At 38.5% G+C, this 24,397-nt stretch overlaps 1 protein-coding gene across 19 annotated transcripts in view; it reads right to left on the bottom strand.

Annotated features, from left to right (window-relative positions):
• ANO4 (anoctamin 4) overlaps positions 1 to 24,397 on the bottom strand; it is a 402,861-nt gene that overhangs the window by 222,305 nt on the left and 156,159 nt on the right. The gene's annotated exons all lie outside the window — the stretch shown is intronic.

Below are 24,397 nucleotides of genomic sequence, written 5' to 3'. Positions count from 1 at the left end.
CCTCAGCCAAAGGCCAGACGCTCAACCACTGAGCCCCCTAGGTGCCCCTATACTACATCTTTATTCATTCATCAATTGGTGGACACTTGAGCTGTTTCCATAATTTGGCTATTGTAGATGATGCTGCAAAAAAATACAGGGATGCACGAATCTCTTTGAATTAGTGTTTTTGTATTTTTTGTGTAAATATCCAGTAGTATGATTACTGGATCATGCAGTAGTTCTATTTTTAACTTTTGAGGAATCTCCATACTGTTTTCCACAGTTGCTTCACCAGTTTGCATTCCCACCAACAGTATAAAAGGGTTCCCTTACTCCACATACTCACCAACACTCATTTCTTGTGTTGTTGATTTTAGCCACTCTGACGGGTGTGAGGTAATACCTGACTGTAGTGTTGATTTGCATTTCCCTGATGATGAATGATGTTGAGCATCTTTTCATGTGTCTGTTTCTTTGGAGAAATGTCTATTCATGTCTTCTGCCCATTCTGAGGGGCTTTAGGTGTTGAGTTTTCAAATATATTTTGGATACTAACCCTTTATCCGATAGGCCACTTGCAAATATCTTCTCCCAATTAGTAGGCTGCCTTTTAGTTTTGCAGATGGTTTCCTTTGCTGTGCAGAAACTTTTTATTTGATGTAGTCCCAATAGTATATATTTGCTTTTACTTATATAGTGTCCTTCTTTGTATCTTTTTACAGACTTTGATTTAAATATTGCTACTCCAGCTTTCTTTTGACAACCATTTGCATGATAAATGTTTCTCTAACCCCTCAATTTCAATCTGCAACTGTCTTTAGGTCTGAAATGAATCTCTTGTAGGCAATATATAGATGGGTCTTGTTTTTTTATCCACTATCACTGTATTATTTTGATTAGAGCATTTAGTCCATTTATATCCAAGGTAATTATTGATAGATATGTATTAACTGCCATTTTGCTACTTGTTTTGTGGTTGTTTTTGTAGTTTTTCTAGATCCTTTCTTCTCTTTCTTTCATGGTTTATTAGTTTTCTTTATTGATGTATTTGGAGTCCTTTCTCTTTATTCTTTGCATATCTATTAGCAGGTTTTGATTTGTGGTTACCATGAGGTTTGTAGATATCTTCTGCACATGGTAGTCTATATTAAGTTGATAGTCACTTAAGTTAAACTCATTTTTTATTCTTCTCCATGTTTTAGTTACATGGTATCATAGTTTATAGCCTTTCATGGATCCCTTGACTGATTTTTTACAGAGATACTTATTTTTACAGCTTTTGTGTTTCTTACTCTTCATATTCTCATTTTTGGTCTCTCCTTTCCACTTAAAGAGTCCCCTTTAATATTATTTGTACGGCTGGTTTAGTGCTCATGAGCTCCTTTAGTTTTTGTCTATCTCTGAAACTCTATCTCTCCTTCTATTCTGAATGATAGCCTTGCGGGATAGAGTATTCTTGGCTATAGACTTTTCCTTCACAGCACTTTGAATATATCATGCCACTCTCTTCTGGCTTGCAAAGTTTCTGCTGAAAAATCCATGGATAGCCTTACACAGACTCCCTTGTTTGTAACTGATTTCTCTTTCTTTTAAAATTTTTTTAAAAGATTTTATTTTTTTATTCATGAGAGACACAGAGAGAGGCAGAGACACAGGCAGAGAGAGAAGCAGGCTCCTTGCAGGGAGCTTGATGAGGGACTCGATCCCAGGACCCCAGGACCACGCCCGGAGCCAAAGGCAGATGCTCAACCACTGAGCCACCCAGGCATCCCACTTTTAAATTTTTTTATCACTAATTTTTACCATTTTGATTACCATGTATCTTGGTGTGGACCATCTTTGGTTGATTTTGTTGGGGGATCTCTACGCCTTCTGGATCTGGATATCTGTTTCCTTTCCCAGGTCAGGGAAGTTTTCAGCTACTATATCTTCAAATAAATTTTCTGCCTCCCTTTCTCTCTTGGCCTTCTAGGTTTCCTATAGTGCAATATTATTATGCTTGATGGAGTCACTGAGTTCCCTAAGTCTATTCTTGTTTTACATAAATTATTTTTTCTCTCAAATTTTCAGCTTTATTACTTGTCATTACTCTGTCTTCTAGTCAATTCATTCTTCTGCTTCTTCCAGCTTATTTATTCCATCAAGTTTATTTTTAATTTCATTTACTGTATTCTATATCTCTGATTGGTTCTTTTTCATGTTTTCTATCTCTGTGTTAAGGGTCTCACTGAGGTCCTCCACTCTTTTCTCAAATCCAGTGGGTGTCTTTATGATCACTATTTTAAATTGTCTCTTAGGCATGTTACTTACATCCATTTCTCTTAGGTCTCTTGCTGTGGTTTTGTCCTGTTCTTTGTGACATATTCCTCGGTCTCTTCATTTTGTCTAGTTCTCTGTGTCTGTTTCTGTGTGCTTGGGAAGTCAGCTACATTTCTTGCTCTTGAAAGTAGTGGGCCAGCTGTACACTTTTTAACTAAGTAGTGCTGGTCCTCCTCCGCAGGGGATGCACAGTGCTATTAGAGACCTGGGCCAACCTGGCTGTTCCACGAACACCTCAGGTGAGAAATGCAGTTTTAACAAAGCACCCACATCTTCCTTAGGGGGTCATGGGATATAATGTTGGCAAGGTTTGTGTGAGTCTTCTCAGGGATGGAATCTATAGCACTGGGACTGAGACAGGATTGGTTGGAGGGGCAGGGCACAGTGTAAGCAAGTTATGGGGGAGTGCTGGTGCCATGCTGGTTCCCACAGGTGGCTGTTTATGATGAGGGGTAGGGAAAGGAAATGGCATCTGCCAGCTCCTTTGCTTCTGGAAAAGTCTCTCAGCTAACTCAGATTAGTAACTATACTTCCTGTAAGCTCCAGATGCTTTTCAAACTGCTTATATCTTCAGAGGCTGTTTGCAGTGCTGTCTCTTTAAGGGCAAGGGCTCAGCTTCCTATTGCCCTCTGGGCTCTGAGAGCAGAGCTAGCTGATTTTTCAGGTTCCAAGCTGTAAGTCCTGCTGATGGTCAGTACTCACGAAATTAAGCCCTGATTCTCAGAGTCAAATGCTATGGGGATTTCTCTTTCCCTTATACGCTCCCCAGTCTGTTTCTCACCCCTCTCTTGACCCATGGCTCCCTCCCCTCAGCAGTTAGACTCATGGGGTTTAGGTTCCCACCAAGTCCTTGCCCTTCCTACTCTCTTGATGTGACCTTTTCACTACATTTAGTTGTGGATTTTGTTTGGCCAGTCTTTGGGTCCTTTTCTGGGTTGCTTGTTCTGAAGTGAGTATGATTCCTGTTGTATCTGTGAGATGAGATGAATTTAGAGTCCTGCTACTCTGGCATCTTCCCTGGGAGTCCCCAAGCAAATTTTAATTAAAAAAAAATCAAGCAACTTTTTCCACAGCATTCATGTACAGACCAGAGCTGAAGACTGAACTCAGATTTAGGCCTCTGGTAATCTTAAAATTACATAACTTTTTAGAGCAAGTTATCCAGGAAAATTTCAAACATACTAAAGGCAAAAAGGATAGAATAATAAACCCCATGTACTCATCACCTAGCTTCAACAAATATTGCTTTTCCATAAAGCTGGAGAGAAAAAAAGATTTTTCTCATCTTGTTTTTTCTGTTCCACTCCCTTTGTTGATTTGCTTCTTAGGTGCTAGTTTTTGTTTTTGTTTTAAAGATTTTATTTATTTGAGAGAAAGAGTACAGATGAGCAGGGGGGAGGGGCAGAGGGAGAAGCAGACTTCTAGCTGAGTGCTGAGCCCAACTTGGGGCCTAAGACCCTGAGGTCATGACCAGAGCTGAAGGCACCTGCTTAACCACTTAACTGACTGAGCCACTGAGACACCCTTGGTGCTACAGTAGTTTAAAGCAAGCTCTAGACATCATGTAAATCTCATCAAAAACAATACTGATCATGTTGACTTGCATTGATTGTATCAATATGGACTATACCTACTGATTCATATGAACCATATAAAAAATTCAAGATATTTTAAAATAAAATAAGCAAAAGATTTTTAAAAAAGAACACACATTGATCACCATTAGAGTTTGCTAAAATGCCAATTCGTTACTCAGAAAATTAATAAAGGGAAAGAAGCATCTATCCCTGCCTTTCCCTTACTAACTGTATTTCAAGGTAACCAGACGGTTGATAAGATAAAGTTCTTCACTACAGATTTCCCAGTAATAAATTACTGATGAAAAAGAGAATTGGGAAATAACTTTGGAAGCCTCGGTGAAATATTAAAGATAAGTTTTGTCCAAAGAAGCCCTTTGAAGACAGAGCTGGAATTCAAATTCTGGGAAGACTAAATTCAGATCTTTTAAAAAAGCCAAGGAAAGGTATTAGCCTTATTTAATGCCAATCAGCCAGGGGAACATGGTCAGGAATCATGCTATCTGATGGAGGAAAGCTGAGCTTCACCAAATCACAGAATTTTTTATTAAGAGGAGAGTATCTTGAAATATGAAGGTAAAAATTTAGAGTTGGAAGCTACTTTAGTGGTTGGCTAATTAATTTGGTGCCTTATATGGATGAACAAACTGAGACCGACAGGGAGAAACAGTCTACTTATTATCAGTACTGGGAGGCCACAGTAAGAAGTCTACTAAAAACCCAGAAATGAAGGAAATAAAAGCCTTCCCAGAGGTATATTGTAAATCAACAATCATGGGTCATGTCAGAGGTATTATGATTTTCTCTGGTGCAACAGGTGTGAGCCTTCTACTCCTAGCCTGCTCCCTACTATGGTTGTATGTTCCATATTTCCAGAGAGATGCAAAACAAACATCTGTAGACACACCAAGACTCCAAAAGAATGCAGATAAATTTTCAGGTGACAGATGAGGGGCTAGCAGATATTTTAAGGCAACATCAGACAGTACATGCAGTCTGAGTCTGCAACCATGAAACAGACCACTCTTGAAAAAACATAGTCTCTTTGTACCTATTTCAGAGGATTACTAGGCTAACGGAACCAGGACTGTGACTCAGTGTGGCACTTCCAGCTCTTATAAAACTTCCTTCAAGGTAGTGTAAAATGTTAGAAATGACAATAAAAATACACTGTGGAAATAAATGGTCTAGGTACTTGGAATTATTGAATTCTATATTACAAATATAATAATGTAGATTGGGGGAAAATGTCAAAAAAAATCATGAGTATTGCCAGGAGAAGATGGATATGGGGAAGATGGGTATGTTATACTGGAATTAGGGAGGAATCCTTATTGCCTCAGCAAATCCATATAGTCCTCCAGAAATTAAGATTTCTCAGAGGTGCAGATAAAGGACCTGGTCCATCAGAGCTCTCTTCATACAATTGCTAAGTCTATGGGGGAGAGAGATATGTAAACCAATAGCACGTAATATGTCAAATATACTCCAGACATGAAAAGTTAACATTTATTGAAGACTTAGCAGTTACACATTCAGAAATGAATTGTCAGTCAATAAATTGCATCATCCAATTTGTTCTTAATTACTTTGGAAAAAAGCGTTGACACTGATTATCTATTAAATGCCAGGTACTGCACCAAATATTGATCATTAACCCATTAATGCCTCACCCCAATCCTACAAGACAGTGAATTGGTATTTACATTTTACAGATAGGAAACCTGAGGCTCAAGAGGCAAAGTTATTTGTCCAAAGTCACACAAGTGAGTAACAAATTTTAACACTAGTTTTTTCCACTATAGCACGTAGCCTGATATATTTAATTAACTTAATTAAATTAATTGAATGCCAGGCAATACATAGGCTGTTTTTGTGTGGGTGTTTTTGTTTGTTTTGTTTTGTTTTAGAGAGGGAGGGGGGTAGGGGCTGAGGAAGAAAAGAGTTTTTAGCAGGCTCCAAGCCCAGAGTGGAGCCTGATGCAGGGCTCAATTTCACAACCCTGAGATCATAACCTAAGCCAATCAAGAGTTGGACACTTAACTGACTGAGCTACCGAGGTGCCCCTACAAATGCTGTGTTAAGTCTACAGTGGTTCTAAATAATTTAACAAGGCAAGGTTAGAAGGTATGGTATACTGACACTCCTATGACCCAAACTCTTATGAAACCATCTCTTTTCCATCCATTTTGAAATATCTTCCTGGTTTCTGACAAGCTATCAAATGCCTTAGTTAAAAAGAACCAGCCCAAACTGCACCTTCCCCTTGAAGCCCTTCCAGTCCCTCTAGCTCTGAGTCAATAAATACTCTGTCTCCAATCTTGCAGTGAGACTTTACCATGTAGTACTCTTAGACTCTCATTCACCTGTCAGCACATGGCTGTCCCATTTCTCCAACTATCTCAAGAGTCTCTAAGGGCAAGGATCTGTGTACTTCCCAGATTCCTTCCTCAGCTCTGAACAAAGTACACTCCATACAGAGATGTGGGATGACAATTTGCCATTGGTTCCTTCTCCTTCTGCACAATGCATACCACATGGTGAAAAGACTTGCTGGGCATAGGTAGAGCAGATTCAAAAACCAGTCAAGGAAATGGCATTGAGTATGTTGACCTGTGCAACCAATTTTTAATTTCATGCTTCCTGTATCACTATATACTCATCATCTTTCCTAGAGTCTTTTAGGCCTGAAACTTGGCTGCTTTCCCCTGCTTCAGCACACAGCTTCCTCCCCAACACACACTGCTGAGAAGGTGGAGCCCAAGCCATGTTAAGTTTGTAATCTTTCCACCTTTCTACCTCCACATATCTTTCCAAAAAAAAAAAAAAAGTACTTTTTCCCTTGAGACCTATCATCTACCTTACCTGATAAAAGATATGGAAGCAGAACCTTGAGAAACACACACCTTTAGAGGTGAAGAGAGCAAGCATAGTAGGTATTAAAATGTGAATGCTGGGGTCAGGGTTTCTGGGTCCAATTTTTGGCTAGCCCACCATTTCCTATCTATTTTACCTGTGCAAGTTATTTAATCTTTTGTGCCTCAGTTTAATCACCTATAAAATGGGGATAATAACAGTTTTAACAGTTTTTGCCTCACAGAGTCACGAGAATGAGTTAATACCCACAAAGTACTTAGGGCAGTGCTCACCATACAGCAGGTGTTCAGTGCAAGGCAGAGGTCATCACTGCCTTCTATCCTATCAGGGCAGCCCGGGTGGCTCAGGGGTTCAGCGCTGCCTTCAGCCCAGGGCAGAATCCTGGAGACCCAGGATCGAGTCCCTCATCGGGCTCCCTGCATGGAGCCTGCTTCTCCCTCTGCCTCTTTCTCTCTCTCTCTCTCTCTCTCTCTCTCTCTCTCTATGTCTCTCATGAATAAATAAATAAAAATCTTTAAAAAACAAAAGTTTATACTATCAGTGACTTCCCTGCACTTTTCGCTCTTACCCCTTAGGCCCTGGAATTTAATACCATTGCCTCTACCCATCTGTTTTTTAAACTTTTCCTTTGGTTTCCATGACACGCACACTTCTCACCACTCCTTCTCCTAACTGTAAACTCTCTTCTCTCCCTTGTTCTCCAAGGGCAGGGGTGGGGTGGGGTGTTAGTTTCCTTGGGCTACCATAACTTATTACCACTGCTCTGGTGGCTTGAAACAACAGAAATTTATTATCAACCTGTTCTGGAGGCTAGACATCTGAAATCAAGGTGTTAGGAGGACTGTGATTTCTCCAGAAGTTCTGTAGGTGGAATTTTCTCCTTGCTTCTCTTAGCCTCTCATGGGTGCTGCATTCCTTGGTATTTCTTGTTTGTGACAACATCACTCCAATGTCTCTCTCCATTGTCTCATCACCTCCTATCTCCCTCTGCCTTTCTCTTATAAGGACATGCCTGTTGGCATTTAGGAGCCACCTGGGTAAAACAGAATAATATCTTGATCTTAAGGTCCTTAATGACATCTACAAACTCTTTCCAAATAAGATCACTTCCACAAGGTCTACGGATTAGAACATGGATGTATATTTGGGGACCATTATCAGCCTACCACAGGGAGGGGGGGTTCCAAAGGTTTTGACTTTGCTATTTTTCTCTCCATCCTCTCTCCAAGTGATCTTGCCAATTTCATGTCTCCAGCTGTTGCCTTCATGAGGTTACCTCCCAAAGTCACTCTTGTTCTACCTCCCAAATTTCAAATCTATCTTTCCTACTTGGTTTGAATCCTTCTTCTGAGAAATTAGATGAGTCCACAGAAACACAGTAAATATTTAATATTTTGATAAGAGAAACAATCTCAGACCTCTTTTAAATACCTCATATATTTTCCTTAAAATCCTATCTAAAATGTGAGTACTTTTCTCAATAAAATAAAATTCTTTGGTGCTCTTTCTCTCTGGCCCACTTCCAACTGCACTAGCTCTAGATGCATTGCAAAGTAGAAGTGCACCCATGTAAAAGTGATTTGCTTTCATCTAAATGTCACTCCTGTGATTCAGAAGAACTCTGTGCCACAGGAACATCTGCAGCTCTGTAGATGTTTTACAACTTGCAGTCATACCGTCTCTGTGTTGCATCACTCTCCTTGTCATTTCTTAGATAATTTACTTTTCAAACCAATGAAAACCTATGTTTTGAATGTCACTACCATAAGCAAAATATAAAACTTACGTATTCCTGATTAAGAAAAAAAGTAATTTGTGCAAGGGGATATTTATTTCTAGTTTCCTCTTTTTCTCAGATTTAACTGCAGAGTAGAGAACGAATCCAGCACTTCCTCTTCCCAAAACACTTATGAGAACAGAGGTGAAAATTCTCCTGGCTGCTTCTCAGGCTTAGAATTGCTTTCCCAAACTTCTGGAGCTTTTCTAGTATCTTCTTTTTATTGGGTTCAAAATACATGTTACAAAATAGGCTGATACCCTCCCATATTCTTGGGATAAAGAAGACTCAAATACATAGATTGCATATAGCCAAAGGTGCACCCCAATTATTGTCATCTTAGGTATATGTACATTACAGAGGGCAGAATTTTGCAACCTCCATCATGATGAGCTCAGGTGAACCCACAGCAAACATTATGAGGAGCTTTGAGTATCAGAAATGGTGGGTAACTGAATGTGAGTGCCTTCCAGGGAGCAGTCACAGATGCTGAGATGTAACCCATATGAGACCCCTTTGGAGGCCTGATGATGGAGCACTGTTTAGTCTTAGTAGACCTAACAAGAGGATTAGCTACAATCCAACCTTCTCTGGTCCTTGGGTGTGTCATGTAATCTTCTGTTTGGTCTCCCTGCATTGTAACAGGCCATTTGATGGCCTGGCATCAGCATATTACACAAATCTAGCAGTACCAACATATCAAAAGACATCAAAACTGCCAAGTTATTGTTATTTGTAATTTTTTTGTGACAGTTGTCTATCTAATACTACATGAATCTGGCATTCAAGCACTTTGAAAAAAAGACCAAAATGCTAAGGATTAGATATAATACTACCCAGATTTAACTCTTGGCTCAGTGTCTACATAAAGAATTTACAGAATCAGAATGGATAAGAGTCTGTAAGAATGTGTAACCAGCATTACTAAATTCAAATAAAGTGCTGGAGATAAATTATCAGGGTTTCTCTCCTTCAAACCCATCTTTAGACCAGAGACATGAAATGTGCTTGCATAATTTTGCCTGAGTTACTTATTCTCTGACCCCTCCCTATTTCGGCACTTCTAAGGGTCCTCTACAAGATCTACTCCTATTGGAGGGCCCTTTTTTCTGTGGCTTTCCTTCGGGTAGGCTCTAATATTACCCTTGTTTCTTTACAAATAGTGAAGCCCCCACTATTGCTAGACCCTGAGTGCTTCACTACTCTTAACTTCTCCTTAACACAACCCCTCCTTTGCAACATAAGAATTCCCTTTATTAAAATCTGTTCATTGGTTAGAATTCTGTTTTCTCTTGAGCCTTGGTTATCAGAGACTCAGAAATCCATCCCTTTTGATTTTAATACTTAAAGGTTCTACATCTTCATCAGTCAATAATATCATCATGGAAAACTTCCCTGGAAGGTTCTCAAAAACTTCATGTGTGCTATCCTTCACCTTTACCCCCTAAGACTTTCTTGTTTTATGACATTTTAGTCATCTTTCTTTTTCTTTACTACTCTGAAGTCTAATCTAAACCCTGGATTTCTCACTTCACCTCATCCTGTGATATTTAACTTACCTGTATTTTTACATTCTCACTCAGGGAAGCAATGAGAAAATGGCTATGGAATTATTGTCATCTCATGAAAGTTTAAGGGCTTTCTTTGTGTTCTGTGGCCTTAGACACAATGTACTCCCCCTCTAATCCCCCCACCCCACGCACAGATATAAAACTTCTAACAGAAAATTGTCATAGATTATATTTTAGGATGTAAACAAGATGGAAGTAGGCAATTACAAGAGTATAGCTTAAAATTAATACCTTGGGAAAGAGCTCATTTTGAGACTTTCAATTGTTCATTGATTGATTTATGGAGCAAACATTTGTTAAGAGCTCACTATGCTAAGCACCAAGGATTCAAGGATTCGGAGATTAAGGGATAAAGTCCTTACACTCACAGAGCTCGAAGTCTGACAGAGGAGACATACCCTAGTCCTAAAGCAGCATAGAGTTAGGGCTTCTAATGTCATCTGGAGAAAGATCGACACTTTCTGGGTTTAAAAAAAAAAAAAAAAGATCAGGTCATTTGGGCTTTCCTTAAGCAGCTAGTGAAAAGGCATCTCTGGTTGACCTAAAACAAATTTAACTATTTGGCATTTTTCATAATAGAGTGGTGTGGTCAAATGTTATTACATCCAAGTACATAGAGTTGGGGGCAGGCAACAAAAATAACCAAAAAACTAGGTATCTACTTCACCTGGTAAAATCCACACATTGTGAAAAAGTGAACACTACAATTCCTAAATTTCAGTGGAACCACTTATTAAGTGATATCACCAAGTGAGCAACTTAAATAGCATAAGAATATTAGACCTTAAGATCCTTGGACTCAACTTTAACTTAGCAGTCAATAAAATGTTCTAGAAGTGAAACAAAATGGTTTATTTCCAGGAACATCAAATGATAAACACTAATCCCCTAAAAGGAACATTACTTTAAATAAGATTTTGGTCATTTAGACAAGTGAGCAAAAATTTAGTTTAAAAAATTTCTTTTTTTCTTTTAACAAAGTAGCTTGTGTCTACTGACAATGAGCTCTATACTCTATCCTAGGCCTAATGACAGAACCAAGGATGATGGGGGCAGAATCTGTGCCCCTGCAAGGAAAAAAAAAGTATATAGAAGTTACTCTAACAAAAGGAAGAGGTAAAAGGACCACAAGGAGGTATGATTCAGACTATGTGCACTCCAAGCACACTTCTCCTGTAAAGAGCTGTATAGTAAATATTTTTGGCTTTGTGGGCCATATGATCTCTGTTGCAATTACTCAACTCTGCTGGTATAGCCCCAAAGCAGCCATTGACAATATATAAACAAAGGAATGTGGCTGAGTTCCAATAAAGTTTTACTTTTAAAACCAGGCAATGGGTCAGGTTTGGTCCTTTGGCTGTAGCATTCCCCACTCAGAGTTAGGTGGGTAGGCAAAGATGGAGGGAAAGAGCATTCCTGGCAACAGGGTATGAAAGAACAAAATGGGGATGCCTGGGTGGCTTAGCGGTTAGGACGTGATCCTGGAATTCCAGGATCAAATCCCACATCGGGCTCCCTACATGGAGCCTGCTTCTACCTCTGCCTATGTCTCTGATTCTCTCTCTCTGTGTGACTCCCATGAATAAATAAAATCTTAAAAAAAAAAAAGAAAGAACAAAAGTAATTCATGGAAGGAAAAGGTATCCAGTTTCAAGCATGTTTAAGACGTGTGAGGAGTTAACATTGGCTCTTTAGACTGAAAGTAATAACAACTGACTTTTGTATGGAATTTTTAATTTTTTTTTGACATTTTGTCAAGAGCCTTGAATGCTGCACTAACAGTATAATCTTCTTTTTAGGACAGTGAGGAATTACTGAAGATATGTGAGCAAGGTTGGGAGGGTGCATCACTAGAACAGAGATTTAGGAAGAGATTGACTACTTCAACTGGGGAAATAGATCACAGTAAGAACACAGGGTTCTGGGTCAGAACAGTGTAGTAAGGACACAAACAGATTCAAGAGAGGCTGAAAGTAGATTCTATAGAATTTAAGGATAACTTTTTGAGGTTTAGGGGGTGTGAGGAGAGAATCAAAATTAACTTTGGATCTGGAGATAGTAACAGAAATAAAAACAGATGGGATATTTGATAGGCAAGATGTTGAGTTAAACTTTGGATATGCTAGCTCTCTGGCTCCCCCTGGAAAAATAAGCCTTTTCCAGGGTATTAATTTTAAGCCATACTCTGGATTTGGACATCCAAATAAAATGTTCACCCAGTACTGCCAGAAATAGAGGTGTGGAGTTTGGAAATCTTTCTGGCTGGAGTTCTTTGCCTAGAACTGCACTGAAGGGGCCAGTGAAGGAGACAGATTAATGCTAAAGCTCTGAGAGATACTATACTTCTTGTAGAGAAGAAATGAGAACTCAGATAAGTCTTGAGGGAACTTCTAGAAGGGGAGTAACCAAAACAATAGTGACAATAGCACTTGTTGAGGATTTATCATATGCCAGGCATCATTCTAAGAGTAATAAATATATTAACTCATTTAAACATTGTGTCAACCATATGTGGGACATACATATTATTTAGTTCAATTTTACAGATGAGAAAATTAATGTATAGAAATAGTGTGTAAGTTACCAAAGGTCACACATAAGTGCCACAGCCATCATTTGAACTCAGGCAGCCTGACTACCTCACACAGCAATATTGCTTTCAGCAGAAGGGAGTCAAGGGGGCTGACTGCATGCTAAAGAAAGGTCAAAGAAGTTGAGAATGAATGAGAGAAAGGTTTAAAATGAAGTGAGACAGAAGTGGATGCCAAAATACAAAAAGCTGAAGAATGAGAAGATGGGAAATGAGCACAGAAACTGCAAACAGTGAAACCAATACACTGAATTCAGGTCCTGCAGCCAGTAGAATAATGGTTTTCCTGGAATCTGTGAATATGATACCTACACATAGCAAAGAGGAATCTGCAACTTGATTACGGACTTTGATATGAGGGAGATTTTGCTGGGTTATATGGGGAAACCCAATCTCATCATCAGTCCTTAAAAGCAGACAGCCTTTTGTGGCTGGGGTCAAAGAGAGATGCTCTACTGCTGGCTCATGGAAGCAGCCACAAGGCAAAGAATGTGGCAGCTCTAGAAACTGGAAAAGGAAGGGAAACAAATTCTCCAGAGCCTCCAAAAAAAACTGATTTAGGCAAGTGAGAACTGTGTCAAACTTCTACCTTTGAAGAACTTTCAGATAATACATTTGTGTCATTTTCAGCCACCAAGTGTATGGTAATTTCCCACCATAGAAATAAAACACTAATCCAGGTTCCCATCTCTCCTTAATCACATTAATATTTTTGCTAATGATTCCAATACCCTGGTCTATCAGCCTATCCCAGGCCACCAACACTGACAATGAGCTTTCCCCAGAGTCAGCATGGCCTCCCAGATGTTCAAGGCCGTGTACCTAGGGGACAAGGAAGGAGACAGATGGTGAAGTTGGTTCTGTCTGAATTTCCTTAACCAATATTTTATTTAACTTACCATAAAACAAATGTTAACTCAGAAAAGTCCAAAATTTATCAAAACCAACTATAGAATACAACCCACTAATTATTTACTGACCAGCTCTATGCTAATAATGGTGCAATTAGATACTGAGCTGTATAAACCCTTGATTTAACAAATGTTTGAAGAACAGAACAAAATGACATTAAAATATATGCACTTTGAGATATAACTTTTTAATCAAATTTACAATGATTATTTCCAAAAGAATGATGAAGGTTACTTATGTGATTTGGGTTATAAAATTGATCTTAATTAATTTCAGTATTAATTAAATTTCTGACACTGTTAATAATGAAAATTTGTCTGGCAGACAATTTTTATACCTTAAGGTCCATCGGAGATGCCTTAAATTGTAAATGTATATTTTTCCTTTAACATTTAAAATAATTTATTCCCTACTTTGCAAAAATATTTAGCAAAAGGATTTGAGGTAGCTCAAAGCAAGGTACATTTTTATTCTAAACACTCTTTTGACAAAACACTCTTTTGACAAAACTGTTTTGTCATCTGTTACAGTGTTGAAAGCCTGCCCATAGCCAGAATTGGCCTAAATAACATGTTAGTCCAGATGGACTTAATAGATATACACAGTACATTCCATCCAACAGCTGCAGAATACAAATTCTTCTCAAGTGCGATAGACCACTCTCCAAGATAGATCATATGTTAGGCCACAAATAGGTCCTAATAAATTTAGGAATACTGAAATAATATCAAACATCTCTTCTGACCACAATGATATAAAACTAGAAATTAATTATAAGAAAAAAAATTTACAAATGTGTAGAGATTAAACATGTTCCTGAACAACCTACAGGTCAAAGATGAAATCAACAAGGAAATCAGAATATATGAGCCAAATAAAATGGTAACACAACATACTAAATGTATAGAGATCAGCAAAAGCAGTTCCAAGAGAGAAGCTTGTAGTGATAAACACCTGTATTAAGAAAAAAGAAACGTCTTGAGACACCTGGGTGGCTCAGTGATTGATCATCTGCCTTTGACTCAGGGCATGATCCCAGAGTCCTGGGATTGAGTCCCACATCAGGCTCCCTGCACGGAGGCTGCTTCTCCCTCTCCCTATGTCTCTGCCTCTTGTACCCTTGTGTGTCTCTCATGAATAAATAAAAATCTTTAAAAAAAGAAAAAAGAAACATCTCAAATAAACAACCTAACTCTACACCTCATAGAACTAGAAAAGGAAAACAACTGAGGCCAAAGTTAGCAGAAGGAAGAAGCTAACAAAGATCAGAGTGAAAAGAAAACAGATTCAAAATATCAATGAAACAGAGAGTTGTTTTTTTTGAAACGATCAACAAAATTGACAAACCTTTAACTAGACTAAGAAAGAAAGAAAACTAAATATAAAAGGAATTATAACTGATAACACAGAAATACTAAGAATCAATAGAAAACTACTACTGAATAGTTGAATGCCAACAAAGTAGATAACCTAGAAAAAATGGATACATTCCTAGAAATGTAAAACTTACCATTATTGGATCATAAATAAACAGAAAATGTGAATAGACTAATTACTAATAAGGAGATAAAAATCAATAATAAAAAACCTCCTAAGAAACAAGAATCTAAGACCAAATGGGTTCATTGGGGAATTACCCACATTTTAAAAAAATGAATAGTAATCATTCTCAAACTCTTCCAAAAAAAAAAAACAAAAACAACTAAAGAGGAGAGAACACATCTCAACTCGTGTTATATGAGGCCAACATTACCTTGATACCAACTCCAGAAAAGGACACTACAAGAAAAGGAAATTACAGGCCAATATCCCTGATGAACATCCTCAAAAATCCTCAGACAAATTATTAGCAAATTCAATTCACCAATACATTAAAAAGATCATGCACCATGATCAAACTGGATTTATTCCTGGAATTCAAAGATAGTTCAACATATGCAAATCAATATATGTGATACACCACATTGACGAAATGAAAGATTAAAATGATATGATCATTTCAATAGATGCAGAAAAAGCATTTGACAAAATTCGACATCCTTTCATAATAAAACTCTCAACAATCCGAGTATAGAAGAAATGTACCTCAACCTAATAAAAATAAAAACATATGACAAGCCTATAGCAGAATACAAAACAACATGCAAAAATCAGTCACATTTCTATACACTAACAAACTATCTGAAAGAGAAATTAAGAGAACAATCTCAATAGTAGCATCAAAAAGAATAAAATATTTAGAAATAAATTTAACCAAGTAGTACACTGAAAAATCACAAAAAAAAACTGAAGAAATTGAAGAAGACCCAAATAAATGATCAGATATTCCATGTTAATGAATTTGAAGAATATTGTTAAACTGTACATACTACCCAAAATAATCTACAGATTGAATACAGTCTATCAAAATTGAAACAGCATTTTGTCAGAAAAAGACAAATATTTTATGATCTCACTTCTATGTATAATCTTTAAAGAAAAAAAAAAAAGAACTCATAGAAACAGCAGATAGAAATATAGTGTAGTGATTAAGAACAGATTCTGGAGCCAGACCTTCTGGATTCAGGTCTGGACTGAGACCTTGCATTTCTATGCCTCAATTTCCTCATATGTCAACAAAGGATACAGACAAAAATCTACCGCAAAGGAGCTACTGTAAAGATTAGGTGAGTCGTGTGCTTAGAATCTGTCTCTAACAAGCCTCAATAAATATTAGCCATTGCTCTGTTACTACTAAGAAAGGACCTAAAGAATTTAATTTCAGTCTTCTAGAAAAGTACACACACCATTCAAATTTTCCTATCTTGTTATGTTCTTCAGGATCTCACTTCTAATAATCTCCCATAATTATCTATTTCTCAGCTCTCTGTCCATAACCTTTATCCTGTTACCTACCTCCAGCCATCCTACGCTACCTCCCACAGTGTGTGTTGTGCTGTCACGACTCCCATAAACATGTGTATGCCATCTTCTCCACCTGGAGTACCTCCTCCACCCAATCCTGCTCCACTATGACAAGCCCTACTTTCTTTTTTTTTTTTTAATTTTAATTTTAATTTATTTTTTATAAATTTATTTTTTATTGGTGTTCAATTTGCCAACATATAGAATAACACCCAGTGCTCATCCCGTCAAGTGCCCACCTCAGTGCCTGTCACCCAGACAATGAAACGCTGGGACACCTGCACCCCAGTGTTTATAGCAGCAATGTCCACGATAGCCAAACTGTGAAAGTAGCCTCAGTGTCCATCGAAAGATAAATGGAAAAAGAAAATGTGGCTTATGTATACAATGGAATATTACTAAGCCCTACTTTCTTGTCTAGAAACCACCATTTGAAGTACCTTCCCCAGTTCTCAAGGAGATGTAAGTTCTCCCCTCCATGCTTTCTTGTCTAGAAACCACCATTTGAAGTACCTTCCCCAATTCTCAAGGAGATGTAAGTTCTCCTCCCCTCCATGCAGTGAAACTCTGCATATTTTTATTGTAGCCATTATCCTATTACTTTGTAAGTGTCTACACATATAACTCTATCCCTTCTAGACTGTGTTCTCTCATTGATGTATCCCAAGTGGCTGGCACTTAGAAGACATTCAATAAATTTCTGTAGAAGGATTAAAGAAAAACAGGAACAGAAGGGAGTCAGCGAACATTACTGAATACCTCCTAGGTCCTTACTATTTCATCTGATGCTAGAAATACAAGATAAACAAGAAACGTCTCTACCTTCATTGTGCCCCAACTTCCTTGAAGAATAATTGACAAATAATATTGTATATATTTGGAGTATAAAACATAATGATTTGATATACAAATACATTATAGAATGATTACCAAGATCAAAGTAATTAACATATCTGTGATATCACATAGGTAATGCTTTTTCATGTGTCATGAAAATGCTCAAGATCTCAACAATTTTCAACTGTACGAAAAATGGCTATATACATGCTTCTCCAAATACTTAGCTTTTAATTCATCAAATACTTATTACACGTTTACAATATGCCTAGCACTGTGCTAAGTGCCAAAACAGATGCAAAAGGAGATGATAAGCTCTCAGGGATATCTGATCTCACGAGTAGACCACAATCACATTCATAAGCTCTAATTCCATCCCTGATCCCCAAATGAAGCTGGAGCTCACACTTATCTAAAGCTATTAGTTCCACTAGTGGAGGCTGAGACTAATACACAGGTCTCCAAACTTAATTTCTTACTCCTTTATCTACAACAGGATTTCCACTTGGACAGGAATTATACAAAATAACAGGCAAAGTTGAGCGAATGATAATACTTCTAATATTGACAAGGATATATTTTAATAGCTTGTTTCACTATCAGAAAATTTAACAGCACTAGAAAATTTTAAAAGTGAGATTTATGGCACTAAACTAAAATACATTAATACCAAACAAGCCCTTTTCCCAACTGTGGGTCTACTCCTTCATTTATTTTTACAAACTTTCCTGCAATAGATCTTTTGATGCAGGGATGAAAGACAAAATACTTTCCCCTCCAGGAGCACAAAATCCACCCTCATGTGTGGTATGAAACAAGCATCATCCCAAGGGTTGGCTTCTCAGGAAACATGAATTCAAGTACCACAGACAGAGTTTTCAAGGTCTGAAGCTCAGAAATAAATATTGACTGGTGAATCACAGCATGCATCACTGAGAACATAAAATTTAAGGTCTTTCAATGGTTGATTCATTTCACTTAAAGAATTCTTGGGGATCCCTGGGCGGCGCAGCGGTTTGGCGCCTGCCTTTGGCCCAGGGCGCAATCCTGAGACCCGGGATCGAATCCCACATCGGGCTCCGGTGCATGCATGGAGCCTGCTTCTCCCTCTGCTTCTGTCTCTGCCCCTCCCTCTCTCTCTGTGTGTGACTATCATAAATAAATAAATTTAAAAAAAAAAAGAATTCTTACCAGTTTTAGGGATCAAATAAACCACAAAAAAGCTGATTTTTCTTTCATTATAAAATAAAATACAAAATTGCCAACTAGACAGTAGCACTACTCAGGGATTATTGCCAATAGGTAATCATGCTAAATTGTGTTCAACCCTATTGCTTTAAGAAAATGTTATTTTATGTAATATATAACATATATCAATTTTATATATACATTTTTATAAAATAACTATATATATATTAATATATATATTATGTATATGAAATAACAAACCTTAGGGTGCCTGAGTGGCTCAGTTGGTTAAGCATCTACCTTCGGCTCAGGTCCTGATCCCCTGCTCAGTGGGGAGCCTCCTCCTCCTTTTCCCTCTCCCTCTGCCTGCTGCTCCCCCTGCTTTTGCTCTGTCAAATAAAATATTTTAAAAACTAATAATTTATGTATAGAATATATATATTCTATATATTATATGTGTGTACATATGGAGAATCAGTAGGAGTCTTGTCTTGGCTCTAAGTTGTTGATTATGATTTGGCTGCATGGGAACAAATTTTTAAATGGTAACACAGTTGGATATTTATGTATAAGAGGGACCTTCACTTAGTATCTGTCGGGAAATTGAACAAATTCTCCACTGGTTGTTGATGTTCTTACCAAGAAGTATTGTCGTTATTTGAGGACAACCACATAAAGAAAGTAAAGAGAATGAACACCTATAGAGTGCTCAACTTGTGTTGGACACAACACTGCATATGTATCATCTCACTGAATTCACTGAACTATAATTCCATGAGGATGAGACTAATTCACTACTATCTCCTTAGCACCTTCTATATTACTTGGCACACTATAGGTGCTCAATAAATGTTGAATGGTTCCTTAACATAGCCCTGCAAATCACATGGGCAACAGAGGCAGTGCTCAAACTTGCTCAAACTTTTCCTGCCCCACCAGCATATCTTTAATGAACAATACTGCTTTGTGGGTCTGAAGGCCAGGATTTGTTGACTAGTTGAGAAACATAACATTTTGGATAACACTAGAAAAAAACTGAGATACAAACCGTGGTATAATTCATCCACTCACCCCTGGGGGAAGGAGCATAGTATTGTAGCATCTATACTGATTAGTATATGATATCAAGGACCACTCTCGAGTATGGTGTAGTGCTCAAGCAGTGAGGTCTGGGGTCAGAGAACATTTATATTTGGATTCTGCCAATTACTAGCAAGTTCTCTGAACCTCAGTGTCTTCATCTGGTTATAGAACCAATTCTGTCTAGACCTCATTATCCTTCTAATCTAGACTTGCACCTGAGCAATGGAAAGACCCTGGTAAAGATCACCCAACCATGTAGACTGTAAATGGATGTTCGCAAAATCTCAAATGGGGACTCAGCCCCCCAAATCCTACCCTTTTATAGTAAGCTGACCTTTCAGTTCTCCACAGTGACTCACCAAACTCATGACACCTTCTACAATTACTTCTAACCTCACCACAGATCCCATTAAAAAAGGGTGTTCGACCAAGAACCAACTTCAAATCACCAACCTACCTGAACCCATGGCCCCTCCCTTTGAGATGAATACTCTTAAAATCACCTCCAACATGTCCTCCACATGCTCCCTTCTCACCTGATCAAGCGCTTTCCCCAGAACTCTTCCTTTTCTCACTACATCACCAGTTGTCTCCATGTCCCCTGAGTTCCTCGCACTGCAGATAAACATCCTTTACTTTAAAACACATTCCTTGGCCCAGCACCCCCTTCCAGCTATCACTACATTTTCCTACACCCTACCCCCCACAAAACTGCAGAGAGTCAGCTCAAAGACAAGTCTTCTTTCCATTCATTCCAATGAGCTTTCTGCCCTTTCTGCTCTACTCTGTGCCTCCTGCCAAAGTCACCAACAATCTCCATCTTATCAAATCCCATGGTTATGTCTCTGTCTTTATTTTCCTTGAGTCTCTCACAACATCTTCCACCTTAAAAGTCTTTCCTTGCCTTGCCTGAAGGACCCCACACTCAATTTCCTCTACCTCACTAGGAATTTCTCCTAGGACCTATGAATTTATATATAATTTACAGGAGCTACTTAAGAATGAGAATGCGGAGCCCTTTAAAAATTAAGAATTCTAAGACATCCACAGTAAACCATTAAACCAAGCATGGACCCTTTTAAGCACAGGAGCCCCATGCACACAGCTCTGAAAGTCCCATGCCCATGAAACTGGCTCTTGTTCCTTCCTCAAGATTAGAGGATCCCTAAACACCAACTTAAACCATTTTCTTCTATCTGTACCCTCCCTCTGAGGCTCTCATTTGCTCTCTAGGCTTAATAACCACATCTACGCTGATGATATCCACATTAAATTATTAGTCCCAACTTTTCCTAAACTCCAGACTTTTTTTTTCTTTTTCTTTTCATTTCTTTTTCTTTTTCTTTTTTGCGAGAGCGAGCGAGTGAGTGCACAAGTGCAAGCGGTGATAGGGACGGGTCAGGGGTGGGTGCAGAGAGGGAGAGAGAGAGATAGAGAGAGAGAGAAAATATTAAGCAGTCTCCATGCATAGTCCAGAGACTAGTGCGGGGCTTCATCTCACAACCCTGAGACCATGACCTGAGGTCGAAATCAAGAGTCAGATACTTAACCAACTGGGACACCCAAGCGCCTCTCTAAGCTCCAGACTTCTTTATCCGATTGTCACCTTGGCAGCACGTGTAGGAGATACTTCAAACCGATAAGGCCAAGACAAAAAAAAAAAAAAAACAAAACCAAACGAAACCAACAACAACTTGTGCATTTCCCCACATCTGCCCCACAAAGTTGCCCCTGCCTCAGGTCCCTGATTTCAGTAAATGACATCATTCTCTCAGTTGCTTGTGCCCAAATTTGAAAGTCATTCTTGATTCCCCTATTGTTTATATCAGATGCAACATGTCAAAAATCCTGTCAAAATATATACTCCTAATCACTGGGCGCCTGGGGGGCTCAGTGGGTTAAGCATCTGCCTTCGGCTCAGGTCATGATCCCCGGGTCCTAAGATTGAGCCCTGAATTGGGCTCCCTGCTCAGCGGAGATCGAGCCCTGCTTCTCCCTCTTCCTCTCCCTCTCCCTGCTGCTCTTGACTACTTGTGCTCTGTCAAATAAATAAAAATCCTTTAATAATGTTAAAAGTAGTGTACAGAAATGCCACAGATTTCTGGGCATTGATTTTGTATCCTGCCACGCTACCAAATTGCTGTATGAGTTCTAGCAATCGTGGGGTGGAGGCTTTTGGGTTTTCTATGTAGAGTATCATGTCATCGGTGAAGAGGGAGAGTTTGACTTCTTCCTTGCCAATTTGAATGCCTTTAATGTCTTTTTGTTGTCTGATTGCTGAGGCTAGGACTTCCAGTACCTATGTTGAATAGCAGTGGTGAGAGTGGACATCCCTGTCTTGTTCCTGATCTTAGGGGAAAGGCTCCCAGTGCTTCCCCATTGAGAATGATATTTGCTGTGGGCTTTTCATAGATGGCTTTTAAGATGTTGAAGAATGTTCCCTCTATCCCTACACTCTGAAGAGTTTTGATCAGGAATGGATGCTGTATTTTGTCAAATGCTTTCTCTGCATCTATTGAGAGGATCATATGGTTCTTGGTTTTTCTCTTGCTGATATGATGAATCACATTGATTGTTTTATGAGTGTTGAACCAGCCTTGTGTCCTGGGAATGAATCCTACTTGGTCATGGTGAATCATTTTCTTAATGTACTGTTGGATCCTATTGGCTAGTATCTTGTTGAGAATTTTTGCATCCATGTTCATCAGGGATATTGGTCTGTAATTCTCCTTTTTGGTGGGGTCTTTGTCTGGTTTTGGAATTAAGGTGATGCTGGCCTCATAGAACGAATTTGGAAGTACTCCATCTCTTTCTATCTTTCCAAACAGCTTTAGTAGAATAGGTATGGTTTCTTCTTTAAATGTTTGATAGAATTCCCCTGGGAAGCCATCTGGCCCTGGACTTTTGTGTCTTGGGAGGTTTTTGATGACTGCTTCAATTTCCTCCCTGGTTATTGGCCTGTTCAGGTTTTATATTTCTTCCTGTTCCAGTTTTGGTAGTTTGTGGCTTTCCAGAATTGCATCCATTTCTCCTAGGTTGCCTAATTTATTGGCATATAGCTGTTCATAATATGTTTTTAAAATCGTTTGTATTTCCTTGGTGTTGGTAGTGATCTCTCCTTTCTCATTCATGATTTTATTAATTTGAGTCTTCTCTCTCTTCTTTTTAATAAGGCTGGCTAATGGCTTATCTAATTAATTCTTTCAAAGAACCAACTCCTGGTTTGTTGATCTGTTCCATAGTTCTTCTGGCCTCAATTTCGTTGAGTTCTGCTCGAATCTTTATTAACTCTCTTCTTCTGCTGGGTGTAGGATCTATTTGCTGTTTTTTCTCTAGCTCCTTTATGTGTAAGGTTAGCTTTTCTTTTTGAGTTTTTTCCAGTTTTTGGATGGATACTTGTATTGTGATGTATTTCCCCCTCAGGACTGCTTTTGCTGCATCCCAAAGATTTTGAACGGTTGTATCTTCATTCTCATTAGTTTCCATGAATCTTTTTAATTCTTCCTTAATTTCCTGGTTGACCCTTTCATCTTTTAGCAGGATGGTCCTTAACCTCCACGTGTTTGAAGTCCTTTCAAACTTCTTGTTGTGATTTAGTTGTACTTTCAAGGCATTATGGTCTGAGAATATGCAGGGGACGATCCCAATCTTTTGGTATCGGTTCAGACACGATTTGTGACCCAGTATGTGGTCTATTCTGGAGAAGGTTCCATGTGCACTTGAGAAGAATGTGTATTCAGTTGAGTTTGGATGTAAAGTTCTGTAGATATCTGTGAAATCCATCTGGTCCAGTGTATCATTTAAAGATCTTGTTTCTTTGGAGATGTTGTGTTTAGAAGACCTATCCTGTGCAGAAAGCGCTAGATTGAAGTCACCAAGGATAAGTGTATTATTATCTAAGTATATCTTAACTTTAGTTATTAATTGATTGATATATTTGGGAGCTCCCACATTCGGGGCATATATATTGAGGATTGTTAAATCCTCTTGTTGGATAGATCCTTTAAGTATGATATAGTGTCCCTCTTCATCTCTCACTACAGTCTTCGGGGTAAATTTTAGTTTATCTGATATAAGGATGGCTACCCCTGCTTTCTTTTGAGGACCATTTAAATGGCAAATGGTTCTCCAACCTTTTATTTTCAGGTTGTAGGTGTCCTTCTGTCTAAAATGAGTCTCTTGTAGACAGCAAATAGATGGGTCCTGCTTTTTTATCCAGTCTGAAACCCTGCGCCTTTTGATGGGGTCATTAAACCCATTCATGTTCAGAGTTACTATTGAAAGATATGAGTTTAGTGTCATCACAATATCTATTCAGTCCCTATTTTTGTGGATTGTTCCACTGAACTTCTTCTTAAAGGGGAATTTTAAGAGTCCCCCTTAAAATTTCTTGCAGAGCTGGTTTGGTGGTCACATATTCTTTCAGTTGCTGCCTGTCTTGGAAGCTCTTTATCTCTCCTTCCATTCTGAATGAGAGCCTTGCTGGATAAAGTATTCTTGGTTGCATGTTCTTCTCATTTAGGACCCTGAATATATCCTGCCAGCCCTTTCTGGCCTGCCAGGTCTCTGTGGAGAAGTCTGCTGTTACCCTAATACTCATCCCCAAAATAGTCAGGGATTTCTTGTCTCTTGCTGCTTTAAGGATCTTCTCTTTATCTTTGGAATTTGCAAGCTTCACTATTAAATGTCGAGGTGTTGAATGGTTTTTTTTATTTTAGGGGGGATCTCTCTATTTCCTGGATCTGAATGCCTGTTTCCCTTCCCAGATTAGGAAAGTTTT

This window comes from Vulpes vulpes, chromosome 10 (genome assembly GCF_048418805.1).
Source record: "Vulpes vulpes isolate BD-2025 chromosome 10, VulVul3, whole genome shotgun sequence".
NCBI classification, from domain to species: Eukaryota; Metazoa; Chordata; class Mammalia; order Carnivora; family Canidae; genus Vulpes; species Vulpes vulpes.
Note: the sequence above shows the minus strand (reverse complement) of the source record. Positions and strands in the feature narration are given on the sequence as shown.